Source organism: Microtus oregoni, unplaced genomic scaffold (assembly GCF_018167655.1).
Source record: "Microtus oregoni isolate MIOR12 unplaced genomic scaffold, Mior012 000022F_ref0000154, whole genome shotgun sequence".
Taxonomy (NCBI): Eukaryota; Metazoa; Chordata; class Mammalia; order Rodentia; family Cricetidae; genus Microtus; species Microtus oregoni.
In genome coordinates this window covers 7,953,048-7,976,220 of record NW_024543081.1, presented here as the reverse complement: position 1 = coordinate 7,976,220, position 23,173 = coordinate 7,953,048, and positions in this window count along the sequence as shown.

The window sequence follows — 23,173 nt, the reverse complement described above, 5'->3', positions numbered from 1 at the left end:
TCAGGAATCTGTGGAGGAACCCAGGAGCCTCTAGAGTCTAGACACACCTAGTGAGCACCTCTGTCGCCGTCCTTGGCTGGGCGCTGCTGGCCCCACATTAGCTGCAATAATTTCTTTAGTAGCAGCCACCTGGGTGACTCATCATCCTTCAGGAAGTTCCCAGAAGCCTCCTTTGTGTCCTCATGGGCAGACTGGATTTGGGAAAGCCACTGGACATTTCTGGACTGGCTCTGCAGCAGCCAAGGCCAGGCCTCCTGTCCAGGGCCAGGCTGTGCCGAAGCTGTAAAGCCAGGACTCCTCCTGCTTCCTGGCTCTAAGAAAACATACTGTGGCCTAGAAGTCTAGACTGGTCACCAGTGACGCTGGTTAGTGTGAATGTCTAATTGTTCACAGAATTCCAAGCTTGGTTCAGGAACCAAACTGAAGCAGCCTTTTAAACATGAGGCTGCCTTTGTGTACCGTGCAGTTTGATTTTCATAGGATTTTGTCCTTGGGCGATATTTCAGAGCACATCTGACCAGCATCTGAGAAGAGGCCTCTGTCCTGTTGATAGTGGGATTTTGAGATTTTGAAGCTGGGTTCCTCCCTAGGCTGTCACTCTGGTTCACCCATGCATCTCTCCAGCCCTCAGCTTCCCCATCTCAGATGCTCCAGGGAGGAAAGACACAGGCTGAGCCCACACTCGTGGGTGACACAGCTCATTTATAAGTTTAAAAGATAACTCACAAAGTCCTGTTCACAGCAGCTAAAATAAATCATTAGAAGCCACCCAGTGGTCTGTCGATGGACAAACAGATGGACTTCAGTCAGCATGCAACGGAATAGTACAGACCAGTGAAAAGCAGCGAGCCGTGGTGGCCTGAACCACAGAGGCGAATGTGAGTGTGCCAAGCAAGAGTTCATGCTCCGTGGTTCCTTTATTAAGTCAGGCACAGGGAAAGCACTGTGCAGGGACAGCACTCTGGAGCCTGGCAGGCGTCGCCTCCCTACGAGGGGCTCCGGGGAACATTAAGTATAAGGCTACAGATTTTCTCTTGGTGCAGGGGGTGGTGACACAGCGCGGCACTAGAACTTGCGAGTCTACAAAGCTGACTGTATTTGCTTTGTTATTTGTTGAGCTAGGGTCTCATGTATCCCATGCCACCTCCAACCTACTGGGTAGCTGATGATGACCTTGGACTCTCAGTCCTCCTCCTGTTCCTTTGAGGTGCTGGGACAGCAGAATTGTGCCATTACTCCCTACTATGTATAGCACTGGGTGTTGAACCCAGAGCTTGGGGCATGTTTTGCAAGCATTTCACTAACTTAGCCAGACCCCCAACCTAATAATGCTGATTTTAGAAATTATTTACCTTTTATTTTTTCCAGACACTATAGAGAATAATATTGAGTGTCATAAAATTCTGCAACATATTGAACAAAATTTTAAAATAATCTATACTGTGATCTAACTATATGTAGACATGTGTAACCTACCATGTAATCTAGTTTTATGCACACACATATGTATGCTTGCATGCACACACTTGTACTGTTTGAAATATTCCAGAAGGACTTTGAACACAATTACCCAGTAATTACCTTGTGAGTAATTTCTGTTTTCTTTTTTATACTTTTCTGTATTTCCAGATGTTTCTTAATGAACACTTTTATATTCATAAACAAATAAAACCAAGCACATCTCCTATCTTTTTCCCCCAACTCTAAATCAGGGAGGTAGAACTGTACTCCTAGATGGGACTTAGAGAACACCCCAATTCCAGAGGGCACTGCCCAGTGAGATGACTGCAGGGAAAATGGCTTTGATCTGGAACACCCAACCCTCCCCCGTTGGCTCTGTTTCTGTGCTGGTCACCCCGAGGGCTGTGTGCCCATTTAGCCCTGCTGAGTTGCTATACTTCATGGACAAGGGGAGCCAGCATAGCCCTGTCCCTGGCAGACCTTTCTGATTGGAAGGCTGGCCTGGGGCCATGTGCACCTCTCTGGGTACAGTTGCCTTCTGTGTTGCCCTGCCCAGCATAGGATCTGGGGTTTGGATCTTTGCACCCTTGTTAGTCACCCCACTTCCTCAAGGCTAGTGGGAGTAGTCCTAACATAGGTTGGCAGAGCCTGTCAGTTACTGAACACAAACTCATCCACTTGTAACCCTGAAAGCTTAGGGATATTGTTTGGGGCAACCAAAGCTTTAGATGAGGAGTAACTTACCCGGAGAATCTTGGCCAGCAGTTGGTTGAACTTAACCGGGCTTCCAATTTTTAAAATTTCGGTTCCCATGAGTGTTTGGACCCAGTAGTTGATTAAGGTGGTGTGGGTGTAGGGCCTGGATGTTTGCAGGTTCCTGGATGTTTGCAGGTTCTGTGGCTAGTCTTTGAAGTTGACTGTGATCTTCTCTGGGAATAGGATTCTGCCTTTATTGGAAGCTGCTGGGCCCGGTGTTCAGCACAGCTCTCCTGCCTGCTGGTCTCACAAGGGGTTGAGGGAGACACCTGGTGCCTCTGGTTTGTTTTCCCTCCCTGATTGATGGAGGAGCAGATTCTGCAGCAGCCTGTGGGTATAAATAAGAGCCTGAGGCTGTTAAAAATAATTTTTTTTAACCAAGTCTCAAATGGGAAAGCTGAGGCACAGAAGGTTAAGGACACAGTGTGATACAGAGCTTGTAACCAGCAGCAAATGTCACAGTGTCTAGTCCTGGAGAACAGCCTGTCACAGAGGCCAGGTTTATACCCGGTGTGAGGGCAGCCCAGGGTGTGGTCAGTTGGGTGTCCCTGCAAGGAGGAGGGAGGTCATTGACTCTGCCCAGAATCTTCAGTGAGTCTCCAGTGAAGTGCACGCTGCCTCCCTTTCTCCCTCCTTCCCTCCTCCCCTTTCTGTGTGTACTAGCTGGCCCACAAACTTCCCAGGATTCTTTGCCTCCTGTCTCTCCATAGGAGCAATGGGATTACAAACACTTTTATCCTGACTGGTTTTTATATTTTTTTCTGGGAATTTGAACTCAGGTCCTCATGTTCATATGGCAAACAAACCCACTGAGTTAGTCCCCCATTGGTGTGTGTTTAAATGAATTAATTAACTCAGTTATTTATTCTAAGTATGTGTGTGTATAGGCACCTTCTTGTCACATCATGTGTGTGGAGGCCAGATGGCAATCTATATCTGTAGGAGTTGGTTTTCTTGACATACCACGTAGGTTCCAGGGGTCAAACTCGGAGCCTCAGGCTTCAAGTGGCAGCAAGCGTCTTCACCAGCTCAGCCATCTGGAGGCACCATACTGGTGCCTTCATTTAAGAACAAGGGATAACTGGGCATGTTGGCTTATGCTGGTAATGGGCACATGGGAGGCCGAGGCTGGAAGATGGCTGCGTCTGAGGCCAGTCTGATTTACCCGGACAGTTGTAGGCTAGCCAGGGCTATATAGTACGACTCTGGGTGGCAAGGGGATGGGATGACAGAAAGGGGAGGTGAATACACTTTCATTGAAAATAATGAAGCATGCCAGACAATGGTGGTACACGCCTTTAATTCCATCACTTGAGAGGCAGTGGGTCTCCAAGCTAAAGGCCAGTCTGGTCTACAGAGTGAGTTCCAGGACAGCCAGGGCTACTGAGAGAAACCCTGTCTCTAAAATTATTTTTTTAAAAAAAAAAAAAGAAAGAAAATACTGAAGCAGGTCATAGGAGCATGGGTCTATAATCCCAACACTCAGGCTGAGTCAGGAAGATCTAGGTTAGCTTGGGTTATGTACTGAGACCATGTGTTAAATATAAAAATAAAAAAGCATGAAACTGTCTTTGGGTCCTGGCGTCAAACCATGACCAAAGGTGCTGCTTATTTACCGAGAACCTACTGTATATGGATCTCCTGCCAAACCCTCAGAATACCCACGGAAGCGCTCCCCACCTCTGAGGGAAGCAGCGAGCCTGAGAGAGCACACGGCATCCCACAGGAAAGTCAGGAACGAACCAGGCGGCTTCAGTCCTTAGAGTCTCGCCACCGCCACCACACTTTCTCCAAGACACACATAACAAACCGCCTCTGACATGTGTTTTCTCATCTAACCAGGATTTGAAATTATTTTTGTAGGCAGAATTCAGTAACAGAATCACCAGCAATAAGACCCTTGCCTTGTGGCATTGTTAACCTACGATCACAGTCAGGATTGGCTACTTAGTTCTCAGAGCCCAGAACAAGATGAAAATGCAGCTCTGAGCTTAAAAATGACTCTGATGCCCATGCAGGCAACAGCTGACAAGCATAGGGTCCTTTTGTGCATGTGGCCCTGTGGGAGTGAACATGTCACACACCTACAAAGCCAGCCCTGGGTCAACAGTGTGCTTTTATTTTCTATCTTCGTCATCTCTCTCCAACCCTTCTGTTTTTGTTTTGGTTTTTGGAAGGCTCTTATATAGCCCAGGCTGGCCTTGAACTGATTATGTAACCAAGAATGACTCCTGATTGTCCTGCATCTGCATTTTAAGTGATGGGATTATCAGTGTGGACCACCACTCTGGTGTGTACAGTTCTGGGGCTTGAGCCCAAGGCTTCCCGAATGCTGAGCAAAGTCTTCTAACTGAGCACATCCACAGCCCTCTTCATATTTCTTCTTCTCCCCCTCCCATGTTCCTTCCTGGTTTCTGTTTTTAAAAGAAGTTTTAAAAACTTTTGTCTGCAAGTATGTCTGTGTGCCATGTGTGTACAGTGCCCATGGAAGCCAGCAGAGGGTGTTGGACCCCCTAGAATTGGATGTTACAGATGTGTATGAGCCCCCATGTGTGTGCTGGGAATCAAACCCAGAGCAGCAGCCAGTTCTCTTAACTGCTGAGCCATCTCTCCAACCCCAAGATTTTTATCTTTTTTAAAAGACAGTAGTTTTGGCTGGCCTGAAATTTGCTATGTAGACCAGGCTGGCCTCAAACTCAGAGATACGCCTCTTTCTGTCTCCTGAGTGCTGGGATTAAAAGTATGTGACATCATGCCCAACTCTCAAGATTTATTTTTAAGTGTGTGTGTGTGTGTGTGTGTGTGTGTGTGTGTGTGCAGGTGCCTGATGAGGCCAGAAGAGAATGTCAGACTCCCTGGAGCTGGACTTAGAGGCAGTTGTGAGCCACCTGCTGTGACTGCTGAGACCAAGCATGGGTCTTCTGGAAAGACAGGACAGGCGGTTTACTCCAACCCCCCTCCCCCCTTGGTTTTGACACAGTTTCTCACTATGCAGCCCAGACTGCCTCAACTTCACAACTTTTCTCCTTTGGATTCCGGGGTGCCAGAATTACAGGTGTGAGCCCCACACCCAGCTCCTCTGGGACAAACTGAGCTCTGAAGACAAGGCATGTCGCAGGCAAGAGAGGCCATGCTCCACGAAGGCAAAGTTTTGGATGCCCTGAAAATACAACGTGGGCTTTGCAGACACTGCTGTCCCCGTTGCTGCTCGCCGCAGCCCTGGTCAACCCCACAGGGCAGATGATGGTGACCCTTGGGCTGTTCTCCTTCAAGCTATTCGCTGACAAAGTTCCAGAAACAGCAGAAAACTCTCGTGATCTGAGCACTGGAGAGAAAGGGTTTGAATATGAGTCCCTTCTTTCATGGAATTATTCCAGGATCTGTGAGGCAGGGGAGCTACTTCACACTTTGTAATACGTCATAATGGCACTGGCAGCAGGTCCAATCTACAGGGAGAAAACTGAGGATGAGAACTTCATCCTGAAGCATTCGGGTCCTGGCATCTTGTCCATGGCAAACACTGAGCCAGACACAAATAGTTCTCAGTTCTTCATGCATATGCAAGGACGGAGTGGCTGGATGGCAAATATGAAGGAAGGCATGAGCATTGTAGAAGCCACAGAGTGTTCTGGATCCAGAAACAGCATGACTAGCATGAAGATCACCATTTCCGACTGGGAACAACTCTGATTCTTCTCACATACAGGCATCTTACCCACCAGACCGTTCCTTCTGCTGCTCAGGAGAGCGCCTCTACCCATCTGCTTGCAATATCCTATAATCTCTGCTCCCACCAAAGTTCTTTGGGTTCCACGTTTTCCTCATTCCCCTCCAAGTCTAGCTGGATTGCAATGCTAAGTTTATGATTATGAATAAAAACTCAATAAGGAAAAAAATAACCCAAGGGGAGTTCCTGATAAGGGCAACAGTGGAGAAGGCACTTGAAGTATGATTTAGACTGAATTCTCTTAAAAGGACCAGCCACCCTGTCTTGATGGAATCCCCACTGATCTGCAGATGATTGGTTGAGGCTGACTGTCCCAGGGCTTGTGGACTTGCTGGTTTCTTTGAAAACGCAGTGGGAAGAAGTATCAGCCCACACTCTTAAGACAGGATCTTCAGCTTCACTGGTAGGCAAATCCGGCCCCTCCCACCACTGTCAACCTGTGGAGGTCAAGTGACTGTGGTTCTCAGAATGGGTGCCATGGCTTTTTTTTTTTTAACTAGGTCTTGGCTCCACCCCTTCTGTATCCCTCCCCACGTCAGAGAAGTTTCCAGGAAGGTGGACAGTGTCATCAGATGTTCCAACGGCTGAGCTCTTCTCTGAGCCTTGTGTGTACTGACTCTCGGAAGAACTGAAATGAAGAAACTCAGCCCAGAGGTGCCGGTCTGCCACCACCACTCACTTTAGGGGAAGAAAAGAACATATCCTTCCTACCCCATCCTACCTACTTCCAGACCAGAGTCTGGGCCCTTCTTATTTCCCTCTTGGGAAAACGACAAAACAAAAAAGCTCTGGGGTGTCACTTCAAATTCTAGGGCTTTCTAAGCCGCTCCTCTCCTTGTTACTGTCTTTTTTTTTTTTTTTTTCTCCTGTCTCCTGGGCCGGCCTGCTTTCTGTCTTTGTTGCCAAGCTCAGACGTCGCTCCTGAAACCCAGCCCAGCCTCAGCGAAGCCCGGAAACTTCGAGTTCAGCGGCTGTGCACGAAGTTGAGGTGGCGAGGCCAGAGCGATGGGTGTTAGCAACCGCAGTTGCCAGAAGTCGTGACCCGTGCTGCCAGCAGAGCCAACTCCTAGGGACCTCGGACAGTCCCGGCGGTGGCAGTGAACTTGACTCCGTGCTTTTCCCGCCCGCCTGCCCGCCTGCCCACCCCGCACCGCCCAGGGCTCCGGTTGACCTGGTAAGCGCTCCGCCCTCTGCTCGGCCCAGGCCGGGGCTGGGGTGGTGTTAGCTGCTGAAGCTGGAGGGAATGGCAGGGACACACACGGGGGCCGCCCTGGGGTGCAGTCTGGGCCCCAGCCCCTGCAGCCCCAGCCATGCACAAAGGAAGGCTGCAGAGTTAGGCCGGGAATGCTCTGCTGAGACAGTTTCCTTCCTCAGCCAGAGCTACAGCAGGGGGCTCTTAAAGGGGAAAAAAAGAGTTGTTTTTGTTGCGCATAGCCGGCCCCTTTTGGGATGCAGGACGAGAAGGAGGCTTAGCCTTCCTTGACTGGGCTGCCCAGAGGCAGCATACTCAACCAGGCAACACTCCTGCTGCAGGAGTAGGGGTGGACTATGCTGCCTGAGGTCAGCCAGGGTGGTGATGGTCAGTGCTGGAGACACAAGGCAGCTGTGAACTGAGGGTCTGGAGAGGAGACAGAGTGGGACCCTGGAAACCCTAGTTTCTGGGTTCAGCCCTTAAGACCACTTGTGTAGGCCTCTTCTCAACACCATCCCCCTTTACCTGAAATAAGTACTGGCCTAGAGAATGGTGTGTGTGTGTGTGTGTGTGTGTGTGTGTGTGTGTGTGTAATTCCCATGAAGTTGAACTCCCCTTCCCAATCCACAGGCAGTGGCAGCCTCCCAGAGTTCTACCCTGAGTCAACAAGACTATAACCAGGTACCCTAGCCATTGCGGGGACCACTGGCTAACTCCTACTGCTAATGTTGGCCAGGTCCCCAATTGTGTAGAGACCCTAACCTACATCTCTGTCCCTTGGGCACCCCAGAAGCTGGATGGACTTCTAGGGGGAAGCCCAGGTATGAGCTAGAGGTCTGACTGCCTGGGTCCCAGCGAGCTACCTGCCCTCAGTACCACAAATTTCCCCAGTAGATTCTCATACAAGGGTCTGGAGAGAAAAATGCCAGACTTCCATAAAATTGGAAGTATTATGAGACAAGGAAACAGGCTCAGGCTCTTGCAAATTCCCAAGGTATGAGCCTCTTTTACATGTGAAATTAAAAGGCAGGCTTCCTAGTGCCTTGAGGAGGAAGCCACCTGGGCTGGAAGGCAGGTTTCTGCTCATTACCATACCTCATGGAGAAGGCGAGTGGGCCGGGCAGTGGTGGCGCACGCCTTTAATCCCAGCACTCGGGAGGCAGAGGCAGGCGGATCTCTGTGAGTTCGAGGCCAGCCTGGTCTACAAGAGCTAGTTCCGGGACAGGCTCCAAAACCACAGAGAAACCCTGTCTCGGGAAAAAAAACAACAACAACAAAAACAAAAACAAAAACAAAAACCACGTGACTGTGTGACTGTGTGAGGTGATTCCAAGGTTAACCCCAACCCCAGGCCAAATCAAGATCCCAGCATTGGAGGGGTGGGTCAGCAGTTTACAGTGCTTGCTGGCTGGGCCTGGTAGCTCACGCCTTTAATTCTAGGGCTCAGGAGGCAAAGGCAAGTAGATCTCTGTGAGTTCAAGGCCAGCCTGGTCTACAGAGTGTAGACACACACACACACACAACGGCCAGTCCTATGCAGAGAGACCCTGTCTCAAAACACCAGAACAAACAAGTAAAAGAGAGCTTGCTACTCTTCCAGAAGAAGAATACCCACTTTTGGTCCCTAGCATCCACTTTTGGTGGCTCCTAACCACCTCTAATTCCAGCTTCAGGGGATCTGATGACCTCTTCTGGCCTCCACAGGCATATACCCACTTATACACACACATGATTGTACACATAACATGCAAATACACATAATTAAAAACTAAAAATATCTTTTTTTTTTAAAGTAAAGATCCCAGATCTACCTTGGTCCCAGAGCTCTGCTCAGTCAGTACTCATGAAGGTCAGATGCCGTGGGAGCAGCAGGATGCAGGAAGTAGGTCTGAACTTGAATCCTGGTTGTGTCCCAGGCAGTCAGAGGCAGGGTGTTGAGTGCCCAGACCTCTGTGTTCTACTCAAGCAGGGTCATCTCTGGACACATGGAGCCTGCCTCTGCATCCTGACATACCTCAGCCTAGTGGAATGACGTCACTTGCCTGAGCCTCAGTGCCCTCCCTGGTTACAAAGCATAACAACCAGAGTTCTGGCTCAGGCCGGTCAAGATGATGTGTCCATTGTAGTCTATCATCTCCTCGACACTTTCCCTGCTAGTGCACAGCTGGTGGCCAAGAGACCAGGTTCCTGCTTCCTCTCGTGGGTCATTTGTCTTTGAGGCAGCTCAGAAACTCCTCTCCTGTATCAAATACCTTTCCCCTCACTTTTGGTGTTTCTTTTCTTGTCCTTAAAGAAACACTGAGCCCCTCCCCACAGGGACTGAGAGACAGGGAGAAGCTGCCCTGGGCAATGCCAATATCGAGATGAGCTTCTCTTAACCCACATCCCAACCAGAGGTTCTGTTTCCTGCACAGTGCTCAGACCACTGGTCCTATTGTCTGTTAAAAGCCTGTAGAGAAGGCAGCTGTCTGCTTTTCTGTCAGTGCTGTTGCAGTTGGAAGTTCTGGGCACCCTTCAGAATTACTTGAGGGGGACCAACGGAGCAGGTTATAGCTCCGTGCCTGAAGCATCTGGTTTTAAGAGGAAAAGCACTCCTAAGAAGGTCCTGAGAACATAGACTCCATTCCATCTCTACAGGGGGTAAGGGCACTACAAATCGTCAGGGAATGGTTTTGTTGTTGTTGTAATTATTTGCAAACCTACCCCGTTCTCCGGTTTTTTTTTTTTTGCCAACATTCTGTTTAATAACCCCATGTCTGTGTTGGTGACCCCCACCTACTTTCTTCCTAACAAGTATGTCTCTTTCCCTGGGGACAGCATTAATATACTTTAGTTTTCTGGGGTTAGAGTTCCAATTTTAGAATATCTGGATGAAATAGAAGAAAGGGAGTCACTGAGCAGCAGAGCAGCGGATCTGGTAGCTGCACGGAGAGATGAGACGTCGAGGTCCAGCTCCGCAGAACCCCGCGTGCTTTGTCTCCTCAGCCTCTGTAAACTGTGCTGGCCTCAGCAGAGGAATGACGTGTGGGATGGTGACAACGGAGAATTTAATAGAATGTAGGGCCCTTCTGAATTCAGGTGCTTTCTGGGCACTGGATCTGTGTGGCAGCAGAAGTCCCAAGCCACTAAGGCTGTCCCTTGTATCTGATCATGCTGAGGCTTTGGAAGCCAATAGCCACAATGAAGGCTTACCATTCCTCTTCCTCAGTGTGTGTGTGTGTGTGTGTGTGTGTGTGTGTGTGTGTGTGTGTGTGTTGTGGGTATTCTGTGGTATTAGATTGTTTGGATCCCCCAAAAGAAGAAAACCATCTAATTAACTTTGAATTTGAATTTGCCTGAGCACACCCACTGGGAACACCACCCATCTTCTATGAGAACAAAACACGTTAATGTCTTTGTGTGTCGCATGGAACCTCATGTGTATCTCACTAAGTAAGTAACTGACCACAGCTCTTTGCCTATGTCAGATGACACAGGACTACAAAGTGACTGTCATGGATAGCTAAGGGGAGATCCCTGGGTGGACTTCCTCAGCTTCATCACTGGGCATGAGGACTCTTCCCAAACTCCTTTGCTGTTAGCCTTAGCACAGAGAGAGAGAGAGCACACATTTGAATAGCCTGCTTCCTTCCCAAAGCTATGAGTCTGTTCAAGAGCCCTGGTTGCTCTGCTAAGAGAGAACTGTTGGTTTGGGGTGCTTCTTAAGGCTATCTGAAATTTCACCGCCAGACTTTTGTGGGTGACATCGTGGATGACATGCTGATTCCATAGGCCTGGCATCTACCCTGGTCCTTTTATCCAGGTATCGTGGGGATCCCATGCCGACCACAGACTATCCTGTTGTTCTTATGGAAGGTGGACACAGAAATAAATCACAGAGCTGACAGTGGCCCCCATATCCCTAAACTATAAAGGGGACATGGAAGACCAATGTAGCAAAGTAGTCTGCCTGAACCCCTGGGCTTGTCGGGTAGAGAGGGAATGAAATAGCATGATGTCCACTCATGGACAATGCTCAGTAAGTGGTCAAGAGGAAGAGAAGGGATGAAGGGGGAGGGAAGGGGAAAGATGAAGGTAGGGAGAGAAAGGGAGGGCAGAGGAGGTGGGGAGCAGCAATCTCCTCTCGGGCAGATGAGGGTCACCCATAGAGAGAAGGCTTTGCCAGGTATCAGCCCACCTGACCAAAGGCCCCTAATACCCTGAGCTACACTGATTGCCACGTGCCGCCAAGCCCAGCCCCACAGCAACCATGCAGATGAGCTCTGCCTGTGGAGTGGCCACCCTGTCTGTCTGGGTCCTTGCATTGCTCTTCACCCTAAGGGCCACTGATTCTGTAGCCAGAACAAGGTGGATTCATTTTTCTTTCTGTATAGAAGGTTAGAAACCAGCTAGAGACCTCACAGGACCAAAGGCAAGGTGTCAGAGATAGTCGTTCTGTAGGAGGGAGACATTTACGCGCTTTGAGGGGCTGGAGCAACATTTACAGAATGACGACTGTGTGCAAGGTCCTTCATGACCCTAATCCCTGTGGGATGGAAAGAGTGGCCCCCTCGGTGTAGCCAGGGTTCTCCCTGTTTTTTTGACCTCTGATGGCTGCCTGAATTCCTTTGCTCCGTGTCCCTTCCTCTGTTTTCAATGGCAGTGATTCGCTCTGACTAAAGGGCTTGTGGGTAGCCCAGGCCATCTTCCTATTCCAGATTCTTCGCTTCATCATTCCTTCAGTCTGCACTATCTTGAAAGGTGACAATACATCTATGGTTTCTAGGGACTGGGCTCTGAGCATCTCAGGGCCATTATCCTGCCCAGCAAGGGTGGTGTCAGGAATAACCTGAGGTTTCCTGGAGCACAAGGGGATGTCCCGTTCATCTCTTCCCTCTTCTTCCCCTCTTCTCCCTCCCCTTGGTCCTCCTCTTCTTCCACACTTTGGGTGTGAATTTATATATGGTCGGGGAGCCAAGGACATGGAAACCTGTCCCCCGTGTAGACACCCTCACTCCCTACTCTTGATGCCCGCCTGCAGGAACACCGGCTTCAAGACTTTCCCCTCACGGTCAGAAGGGACCTGGGGCAGGGAACATATATGGAGTGTCTGATGTGTGTCCGTTCGCCCTTCATCTCCCCAGGCCCTGTGGGGTCGAAAGGATGCCCCCCTCAACTCACAGACTAGGAATACAGGCTCTCAGAAAGCAGCAGCTTCTCCATAGAGGAGCCTCATCTCCTGTACAGGACCCCGATGTGGCTGGGGCTGTTGTCCCATGGGCAGGATGATGAGGCTCACTTAATCCCTGCTGAGCCTGTTTTCTCCCTGATGGTTAAAAGGAACCCGGCATCGCCTCTCATGTTGATACCCGAGAAACAGGCTCAGAGAGGTGTGTTGATTTTCCCAAAGACACAATCCCCTAGATTGTTCTTCTGCCCAGACCTTCACCTGCCTTGTCTCCCTTCCCTCCAGACACACCGCTATACACGAGCAGTCTCCAGCTGTAGGCTCTGAGGGGTGGGTAGTCTAGTAGGGACTGGGTGGTCCCTCTTGAGGATGCTTTGCTACCTTTCTTTGAAGGATGCTTCTCTAACATGAATAGGCACCAACCTATTCTACAGGCTGGTGGTACTGTTCTAGTGTCCCTATTTTGAGCTGATTGACCCTTCTATACCTAATTTACCTATCTGCAAATTAGGGATGGTAATAATGTGATAGACCCCCCAAAGGGACCTCCACGAGGCCTTTGCCCAAGGACGATCTATACATACACAAGGGTAGTGGATGCTCATGGCCACAGGATTCAGGATGACTTCTTTCTCAGCACACTGACTGTTGTGTTGGGTCCACCAGACTTGTTCCTACTGGAGGTTTCTCTGGCCCCACCGTCACTCATCACAAAAACAAATGACCCAAGACCTCAAGCAGGCTTCCTGCTCAGCCAGGAGCTGTACTATCTTGTCTCAACTCCATTGGAGCAGATATGGGTGATAGTACCCTTCCACTTTTACAGCTGGGCAAACGGAGGCCAAGGAGGGCCAGATAACTTGCCTCACTGGCAAGGTCAGAGCTGACTCTCAGTGATGGCTGGGTCCCAAACCCAGGGTTGTGGGCTTCAGGAATATAGTCCTTCCCTCTCTCACATAGCCAGCAACCCTAGACTTTTCCAGAAGGGCCATAGGCCTCCTGTCCCATTGACAGAACAGGCTGCCTCCTCTCACAGCCAGGCTGTGGAGCAGCTTCTGAATTCAGAAGGCATTGGTGTGTGCTGGGGCGGATGGACCTCAGAGCCCCATTGCAGCTTGGTTGTGAAGGTGGAGATACAAACAAAGACTAAGGCTTTCTCAGGCCCAAGTGTCCCTCTGGATGCTTTGGGCACAGCACATTTTTGTGTGAGCCATGTTGGAACATAAAAGAACCTTTCTGGGCAGCATCTGGAGTCAGGTGGCCCTGGACACAGGGAGGTGGCCAATGTGTGCACCATCAGGGTCTCCTCAAACCATCTGCAGCAGTGCCCCCCGGGGCCTGGCATGGGAGGAGTTAAGCCACAGTGGGCACCTTGGCACGTCCTACTGACCAGAATGTCCGGCTCCCCACCCCCACCGCTTTTCTTCCTTTTTGCCTTTTTCCTTCTTAATTAATCATACGCTGCTGCCCAATTTAAATATGGAAATACCCAGGCTGAGGCTCTGCAATTATTCATGAAGCCAGGCCTGCTGTCCAGGCTCTTGGGCTGCGGGGAGCATCGTGGCTTCGCCTCCTTTCTGTGAAATTATGTGCACAAAGGCGGCTTCTTATCTGGGTGTGTGAACTAAATAAATAAATAAGGGCTTTTGTTTGTTTGCGGGCTCCTGCACATGACTGTTTTGACTAAACCACTCGTGTTGTCTGCGCCTTTATGGGACTCAGGAGACAGGGGGTGGGATGGGGGGTGGCCAGGGCTGGAGGGGGGGTGGCCGCCGGGCACCTGGGGCTCGCTCCCTCCCCTGGCACCAGCTTCACTCCAGCAAACCCCTACACACACTCTGCTGGAAAGTTCGCCCTGCCCGGGCTGGGCTCCCAGGCAGCCTGGCACAGTGCCAGGCTCGCTGCAGAGCGCGGGCAGCAGGGTGGGGCGAGCGGCAGAGGCGCGGAGGACGTGGCTGGGCGCCCTGGGCACGAGCAGGACCCGAGGCCGGGGGCCAGGGGCCCAGAAGGTGAGGGCACTCTGGATGGCAGCAGGGTGAGCCTTGGGGGTGGTCAGGCAGTGCAGCCCGACCGGGAGCAGGCCTCGTGGGAAGAGGCTGGATGGCGGAAGAACCAGGCACAAAGCATGGCAGTACCAGGCCGCCAACATGCAGCATGGCCTGCTTGCCCAAGCCCTGGGCTGCAGCGTGGGATCTGGGGTCGAGGGGGGGCGAGGGCGGGGTAGGATGCGTGTGCATGGAGCCTCCTCAGGAGCAGCAGCCACGGAGCTGAGTCTCCACTGCAGGGCCAGCCCGAGCAGCCCAGCAGAGGAAGGCCAAGCAAGGCAGGCGGGGCCCAGGGCTGTCAAGGAGAAAAACATCCCAAGGCCTACAAATTGCTGCTCTCAGCTTTTCCCCCCTCCTCCTGCTGGGGGTGAAAAAAAAGCAGTGCTTCCTCTGGAGGCGGATGCAAACGGATGCAGAATTTTAACCATCTCCTGCATCAACCAGGCTTTCCCCTGCAAAGTTTACCCCGGCTAGGCAGTGGCACCATTGGAAAGGGGATGCCGGGACCCCGCTTGCCTTTTCTGTGAGATACTGGGAAGTCAAGGCTTCCTCAGCATGTCTTCCAGAACCAGGGCCTGAAGCAGCCGCTGAAGGTGCCAGCTTGGGGGCATAGTGTCTGGTTCCTGCACAGGCCTGGTGCATCATGGGTCGTGGCAAGGTGCCAGTTATTGGCCCTGTTACTGCCATGCCTGGGCTTTGCTCTTGGGGTTGAAGGTGTTGACCAGACCCTCTCGGTAACCCTATGGAAACCTCATTGGAATGGGGAGGAGGGGTCCTCAGTTCCTACCGACTTGGGCCCTTAGTGGGATCCTGAATTTTTCTCTTAGCTGATTTTTGTGTTTTAAAAATCTTGAGGAATGCTTTCTGGTGACGGATGGTGGCCTCTCCCACTGGCTGTTCAGGGAGAAAGGGAATGAATTCTCGAGAACCGTGGTCAGAAGAAAGTGGTGGGTGTACTCCCGGAAGGGGAGGTCTATACCTGGCTGGCTGTAGGTGTGGGAGGTCACAGAATGGCTCCGCTCCGTGTGACAGAGAGCTGCCCCACCAAAGGCCCACAGCATGTTTTAATTTCGACTCCTTCTATAATTAAAAGAAAAAAAATGAGTATGAAATGATGAACATGTAATATTGAATCCAGCCTGTGCTATGTACCTCTCCTGTGCATCTATAAAATAGAATTCTCAATATTTATGGAGGAAAGGCCTGGAAAGGCAACAGCAATTGGATCAGGAAAAACTGAGATGGTCCGGGCGGGTCTTGTTTTTCCCAGGTCTGAGGGTCTGATGTCTGGCTCTGGGGATGCTTTGGGAGCCATCTGGGCCTCTGTGAATCTGGCTTCTCTGATGGTTGGCAGGACAGGGTGACTCTGTTTGTCGTGGAGAAAAGCCATGCCTGGTGACTGTGTGTGCAGGCATGCTCCTGTTTACCCATGTGTGTTTCACAAAGGGTTCCCCAACACCCGAAGGTAATAATCCCAACCTTCAATATAGGGAAATGCCAAACTGAGGCAAGGGACAGCGTGGCCACTTGTGCCTGGTTTTTCTGGATCCTAAGTGAGCCGTCATTCTGGGCAGAGGAGCCCTTGTCTGTCTCCTTATGAGAAAGCAGTCTTCAAGGCTTCCTTCTGCACCCCAGTCCCTCTCCTGGCCCAGCCCTATCCAGTAGAAACATGGCCTGAGCCCCAGTTACAGGCCTATCATCGACCCTCAAAGGGTCTCACAGCCATGGTTGGAAAAAGAAAGCAAAAGCAAGAGAAGCCACTTGGCGATAAAAATCCATTTGCTCTAACATGGATCCCAAATAGTGATCTCAGCAAGGCACACAGAAGTAGTAATGAGAGAGAGAAACTTTACTTCTCCCCCTTCTCGCGACAAAGTCCTCAACACTTTCATTGTATTTTATTTTATCCAAACTTGGATTCTCTATATCTCAAGGGCTTCGGAGCCAAGAGGGTCGGCAGACTGCTGTGGTGGGCAAGGCAGGTTGGACTGGTTTCTGTATCCGATCTCAGGGTTGGGAGCTTTCTTTTGCGGGTGTCCGTTCCTAGCTAGGGCAGGGGACTCCTTTATGGGATTGTCAGGCCCCCAGCAACCCTGAGAATGGATAAAGGGGGACGTGGGATGCAGGTTTCCAGGGCAAAGGCGAACTGCTGGAAAGGGCTCTTCCACTATGCTCCCAGACACCAGGGGACCACACAAAGGACTGGCTTCAAGCTTACAATGGTGGGGCAGTTAGTCACTGTGCCAGGGCAGCAGGCAAGCAGACAGAGCCCCCTGTGTCTGTGCCTGTCAGGCTGGGTCCTATAGCTCCTGATCTCCTGCCTGTGTCCTATCCTATCCCTGCCTGTGTGCTTTGTCTGCACCCCACCCTGCTCCCCAAGTTAACCCTCTGCTACCCGTCGCCTACCTGGCAGCCTCTAATAGCTCATCCTTGCCAGGTTTTGGCTGCCATCAGCTACCTTGGCCAAATAATACTCCTTCTATAAGCCGGGCCCAGACCTCTAAGATGTCATTGGCCTCCCTGTGGAAAACCGTTGGCAGGGCACTGTCACTGGGCACACACTGCCACTGGATTTTCATGCCAGAGAATGCAGTGCGCAGGGCTCCCAACTTAAAAGGTCCCAGCCGAACAGGAAAGTAGGTATCGCCCAAGAATAAGGAAGAAGGAGAGCCAGGACTGTGAAAGATGAGGGAGTCACCCTGGAGTGGGTGGATGTTTTAAAGTGAGCAGACTGATGTGAATATTTTAATCTTGTGTGTAGATAGATGGATAAGATAAAATAAATTAATTATGACCCCGCCCTGTCTGGCGACTCCCTGAAGCACTCTTGCTGTTAGCCTCAGCATTGGCTAGTTGGCTGTTCACAAGTGAGATCTCCTCCAGGCTTGGGTCCCTAAGCCTCAGATGGAATGGTCATTTTGCGATGATTTGATAGTTAAATTATTGACGATTGCATAAGGTCATCCTCCCCAAAAGGTATAAAGCACACGAAGAGTCCCCCCCCCCCTCCTGGATTTTAATTTAAACGTCACCTCTGCAGAGACTCTCGTGTCCTGGCTTTTGTTTGCTGAATTAAAATGGCAGCTGTTTTTGTTTTAGAAAGCAGGGATTTTTTGTTGTTTTGTTTTATGCTGTGCCCACTATGAGGAAAGGAAGTAAAATAAGTCTTTTGAAAGTGTGTTCATCCATTCACGGTTTAAAAATTCCAAATACCAGACGTGCCTCCCCCCACCACCACTCAGAGAAAATGGACATGTGCAATTAGTGCAACTCACCTGTTGATTGTCTTTTTGTAGTTATTTAGTTTATAGTCTGGTAATCGCCGCCGAGCACCAAGACCGCCTTTGGCATGTAGCAAGGCTGGGGCTGCACTGTCTGTGAGAGTTTGGTGCCTCATAGGTCCTGGCCTGGGTCTGCACCATCGGCTCCTGGGTCAGCACGTGTCCATGTGCAACAGCTCAGACTGCCTTCAGAAAGACGGTGATAGAAGACATATGCTGTGTGCACAGCATTTTGTTCTGATTTATTTTAGGCCAGTTAAGATGCTTTTAGCACGAAGAGTGGCGGATCTCACTCACATTCTGAGAACCATTGGATTTTTTCAAGCTCAAGTACATTTTTTTTTCAATCCAAATTTAGGAATTGCCTTTTAGAGTAGAAACCAGCACACGGGCACGCCTTTTAACCCACTTTTAAAGAATGGTATTTAAACCATCTTCATTGGATCTGGAGACCCGTCCCTTCAGCTAGAGTCTAGAAACAGCCCACTGTTAATAACAAGGAGAAAACAAAATAGACTCACAGGGGCCAAGGGTCCCAGGGTGGGAGCTTCCTCAGACGTGTACTGAGCCCTGAGGTCCTGTATGCATAGTTCTTCCTGCTAAAGCTGAAATGTTATCACGTGGGAGAATCCCCATCCAGCCAAGACACTGTCACGCTCCACAGGGCCACTAGCCAGCGTGACCCACAAGCTGGAGCATGCCCCTCAAGTGATGAAGGGACCCGTGCAAATACCATTACTGTAAGGCGAACCTTGACCATCTTTGTTCCTTGTAGTTCTGCCCCAGCTTCAGGCACGACTTGTGACAATGGGAAAACAGCAGATAGACAAACAAAAAGAACCGGGAACAGTAGGTAATACATAGGATCTCCAAGGAAAATGGCCTGGAAGCTGCTACAGGGATGGGGGAACAGGCTCTTCACTTCTGGGGTGAATTGGAGCCTGCTCACTGTCGGGCTGCTGCAGGACAATGACACCAGTAGCCAGTGGTGGCAGATCCTTAGTTTCAGTTTCTATTTGAGAAGGGTCAAGTACCAGAGGCATGTGAGTCCCCTGCAGAAAACTAGCATTTTTTTTTCAGGCAATGTGTGGTAATCAACGTTTGTATTAAACTCATAAGTAGAAGCAATCCCACATTTCCTTCTTCATATGAATTCTATCTTTTCTGAGATAACATATACGACAGACCCCTGTGATCCTGAATGCATCGCAGACACATAGTAGAGGCTTTAGAAGGTGCAGAGATGACTGTGAGGGAAGACGATCCGTGCTTTCCACAAGGAGACAAGCTTTGTACACGTTTCCCGAGGCTTCCTTCTTGTGGACACTTGCAGTATCTGAGTTCAGACACTGCCATGGCTGCCTTTGTGCTCTGTTGTCCTAGTTTCTTTGCCTTTCGGCTCCAGAGGCAGTTCTTCCTCCCAGGTGAACATGAGCTGTCTCCTCCAAGTGGCCGGCTCAGGCCCTAGGTGTGCAGGGACAAGGCTGTGGCCTCCCTGGCACCAGCTTTCTCTCCCGTGGTTTTGGTTGCCTAGCTCTGGCAGCGGGGCCACAGTCAGGACAGCCGCATACAGCTGCACTTCAAAGCCAAGGATTTAGGCAAACTCTGGGTGCATGTGTGCTGAGGGGCCCAGAACCCTGCCATGAAGGTGGAGAAGGGGAAGTGAGGCTTTCCTTGGGTGGGGGTGAGGGTGGGCAGGGAACATGGCTGCCAGCACACGGGAGACAGAGGTATGGGTGTTTGGGCACAGTAAGACACTCGGGCCAAATGAAACAGGCTTCTTGTTAACTACGCAGTGCTCCTCGGAGCTGCTGAGTTAGTTGTTTCCAAAGCGTCCACTTTATGGCCTTGATTTAAATGCACCAAGTGGTGGATGGCTAAGGGCATCGAGGGGCTTGCCTGGCAGGGATACAGCAGATAGGCGTCAGTGTAAGGATGCAGTCTCCAAATGCCATGACACAATCCGGCATGTACCTCAGCTGATCCTACAAAGGAGGGAAGAGTTCCACAGAACCAGGCCTCTAGAAGGGGAACCAACAAACTGGAGTCACTGGGATTCAAAAGAAATTTCAGAATTGCTAATTGCTAAGTTCCTGGGCAGGAACTAGAGCTTCCTTCCTTCCTTCCTTCCTTTCTTTCTTTTTTTCTTTCTTTCTTTCTTCTTTCTTCCTTTCTTTCTTAACTTAAAAAATACTTACTTATTTTATGTGTATGAATGTGGACCACCTGCATTCCTTCTGTTCTTGGAGGTTAGAAGAAGGCATCAGACCCCCTAGAACTGAAGATGGTTGTGAGCGCCCAGGTGGGTGGCGTGGCTCAAACCTGGATCCTCTGCAAGAACAACTCATGCTCTGAACCCCCGAACCACTTCTCTAGCTCTATAGAGATTTCTTAGTGGTTCACGCTGCCCACAAACTTTACAGGAAGGATCGTGGATCGCAGTATTAATTATAAGAGGAAAGTAGCAAGAAGATAAAATGTGCACTAGAAAGGACACAGCAGTAAATTGTCGCAGAACAAAATAGTGACATAGTGTGTTGCCCTTAAAATGGTGTCGACGAAGAGTTTGTGGTGGCTTGGGGAAGTACAAAATGTGATAGTTCCCTAACAGTAAGTACATATGTAAATTATGTAATTGTGTGCATATGCTCAGTGAACACTAGTGGAGGAGGAAGTGCCCAGAATATTAGGACCTATACCCAGATTTCCTTTTTCTGTATATTTTGTATTTAACGCTGCATGTATTTTCTTTTACTTTTTACTTAAATTACCTGTATTTTAACATGTTTATATTTTTATTCTCAAGTTGTCTAGACTTTAAACTTTTTCCTGCATTCCTTAAACATGTGGTATTTTTTTTTCATAATCAGAATGACCATTTTTTTAAGGCGTAGGAATAGAAATATGGACAATTGACATGTTTTTCTTTGGTTTTTGTTGGGACTAGATGGCAGGCAGCAGAAATATTCGTTAGGCCAACATATACCCTACGGTGAGTAAATATTATCTGTTCTTCTGTAGAAGATGCTTGCATTGATAGGTTATCAATCAAACACTTCGTGGGGTCCCTAGTAAACACAAGTGCTTACGTAACCAGCGTGTAAAATTCTCAATGAAAATTTTATGTGGACTTAAGGAGAAGTGATTAGTGTACCCTAAAGTTTGGCATGTAGAGGAAAGGGCTATTCCTTCTTGGGCTCTTGGATTGGGCTTCACGGTGGCTCTGTTTTCTGTTTAAAGTCAATTTAAAGGTGCAGAAATTTCTGGGTAGCAGAGAAGTAAATAAATCTTGGGTTCATGATGTCAAATGATAAACGGTGCTCTTGGGGTAATTTAAAATCATTATCTCCTTAAAAAAAAAAACATGTATTTTAAGCTTATGTGTACAAGAACTTCTATATCTCAATTTTTTTCTTTCACGCCCCCGTGACCCAGCTTTGATTCACATCTGGAGCACACGGCTGGTTTCAAGACAAGAGGCCTCAATTTGTTTTGTTTTCTTTTTGTCAGTAATGTTGCAGAGCTGATTTTGTGATGAGGAGGGAATCTGTCTATGTTTCTAACTAAAGAATTTCTTAGCCTTCAGGTAGGGTCTTCCTTAAGAAGAAAAAAAAAATCCGAGGTCCTGCAGGATGGAAAAACGGCAGAATTCTGTCACATGCCGAGCCAGGGAAGTTTCAGTGTTGCTTTTGCGTGAAAGGCTTGGTGAGACTCTCCGGAGCGACCCCTGCACGGGCCAGGACACCAGGGCTATGGGCTTGCAACTCTGAGCTCTGAGGGTGCAGGCTCAGCCTCAGTTTCCCTGACTGCACGAAGTCAGCGAGCTGCGGCCTGGAAAGGGCCAGTGCCCCTGGGAGGTCCGGGCCGCGGGTCTGCGCCACCGCCAGGGCACGACCCTCTAATCCGCTTTAGTCAATATAGTGTGCGCTCTGCTCCGCCGAGCAAACACGGGAACAAAGCAGCGGCCCTCGGCCCGCGACTCCTGACCCCAGGGTCGCGCCCTTTGTTCACCCTCAATGGGGCCGCCCGCCGCCTGGCCCGCGGCTAATTGGGGCGCGTGCAGCCTTCGCTGCCTGTGCCGGTGCGTGCCTGGCCTAGACCTGGACACCGTCGGAGACCCCGACCTGGACACCCAGCTGGGCACAGACAGGCACCCGGCTCCAGGCACCCACATGGACCCTGGAGACTGTGCAGAGTAAGGATCAGACCAGGACCCTGGGCTCAGACGGGAATCCAGTTCTGGACACTCCTGGACACTGAAGTGGACCGTGTCCAGGGTGAAGATCAGACCTGAACATTGACACAGACCCAGTTGTGACTGCAGACTCCTTCCCCAACACCCATACAGACACTGGTTTCAAACCCAGATCCAGACCAGGGCCACAGACTTGGGCCTGGTCCTTGCCAGACAGACGCATGCCCGGCCGCTCCTCCTCCAGCATCCAAGCAGTCGCCAGCCTAACTGTAGGTTGCACACTGGGTTGCCTCGGGCTTCAATGCCTCAGCTTGAGCCCAGGACCTAGAGGGCTTGGCTCCTGACTGTGGGAAGAAGCCCTCTTCCCTACACCTCGAGATCCGAGGTTGCCTGCAGGAGGCGCGCCAGGCCAAATCCTCTCCAGCCAATGGGTGGGTGCTTCCGTGCCAAGCATAAGAGTCCCAAGCAGGCCTGTCTCCAGGTGGGACATTGGTCTTCCTAGGTTTGTCACTTGCCCGGGAGTCATTAACGATCTCGGATGGTTGGTTGCGGAGTCTTTTGTTAGCCTTTTTCTGCTCGTCACCGCTGCTTGGAAGTCTGTTCATGTTGCAGGAAAGACAGAATTCTCCGTCCTCAGATCCTTCTCCGCACCACATTTCTTGCCCCTCCAGATGACATCTCCAGAGAAGGGTCATGCCAGGTACACCAGCACTGGACGCCATGAACACAGCAGGCACCGAATGCAGGCCCGATCACTGCATGTTCTGCTGTCTTTGTTCTTCCACTCATATTGGACAAGGCTGTAATTTTTATCCCAAGGAGCTTTTAAAACTTAACTCCTCCTGTTTTGAAAATGGGCTTTATCTATTTTTTATAAAAGGCACTTTCTTGTAATTAGGTGCAGAAAGGAAACAAGCAAAGGACTCTTAGAAGCCTTTGCCTTTGAAGATGGCAGAGAGAGGCCTTCAGCCCCCTGGCCCTTCTGGGCAAGGTCCTCTGGCCTGATACTCAGCTGTTTCATTTTGTTCCTAGCTTTAACTATTGCCAGGCTTTGTCAGGAAGACTTTCAAGATGTGGGGTTCGTTTCTGAACGTGTTGTTTGCAGGGTAGAAAGTGCCTCCGGAAGGGCCTGGCACGCTGGAGTTGCCAGGGCACGCCTTTGCGTTGTAAGGATAGCTCTGAGACAGGGCCCTACCATGACCAGGAGTGGAGGAGGCAGCGGCATTGTAACTTGGTCTGTGTGCGATGCATGGTGGCTTGGAAGCACAGTTGTATGGAGACAGCTCTTGCATTTGGGTCTCCCATCAGTTGGCTTGCCAAATTATTCTCTTTCTTCAGGCCTTCTTCAA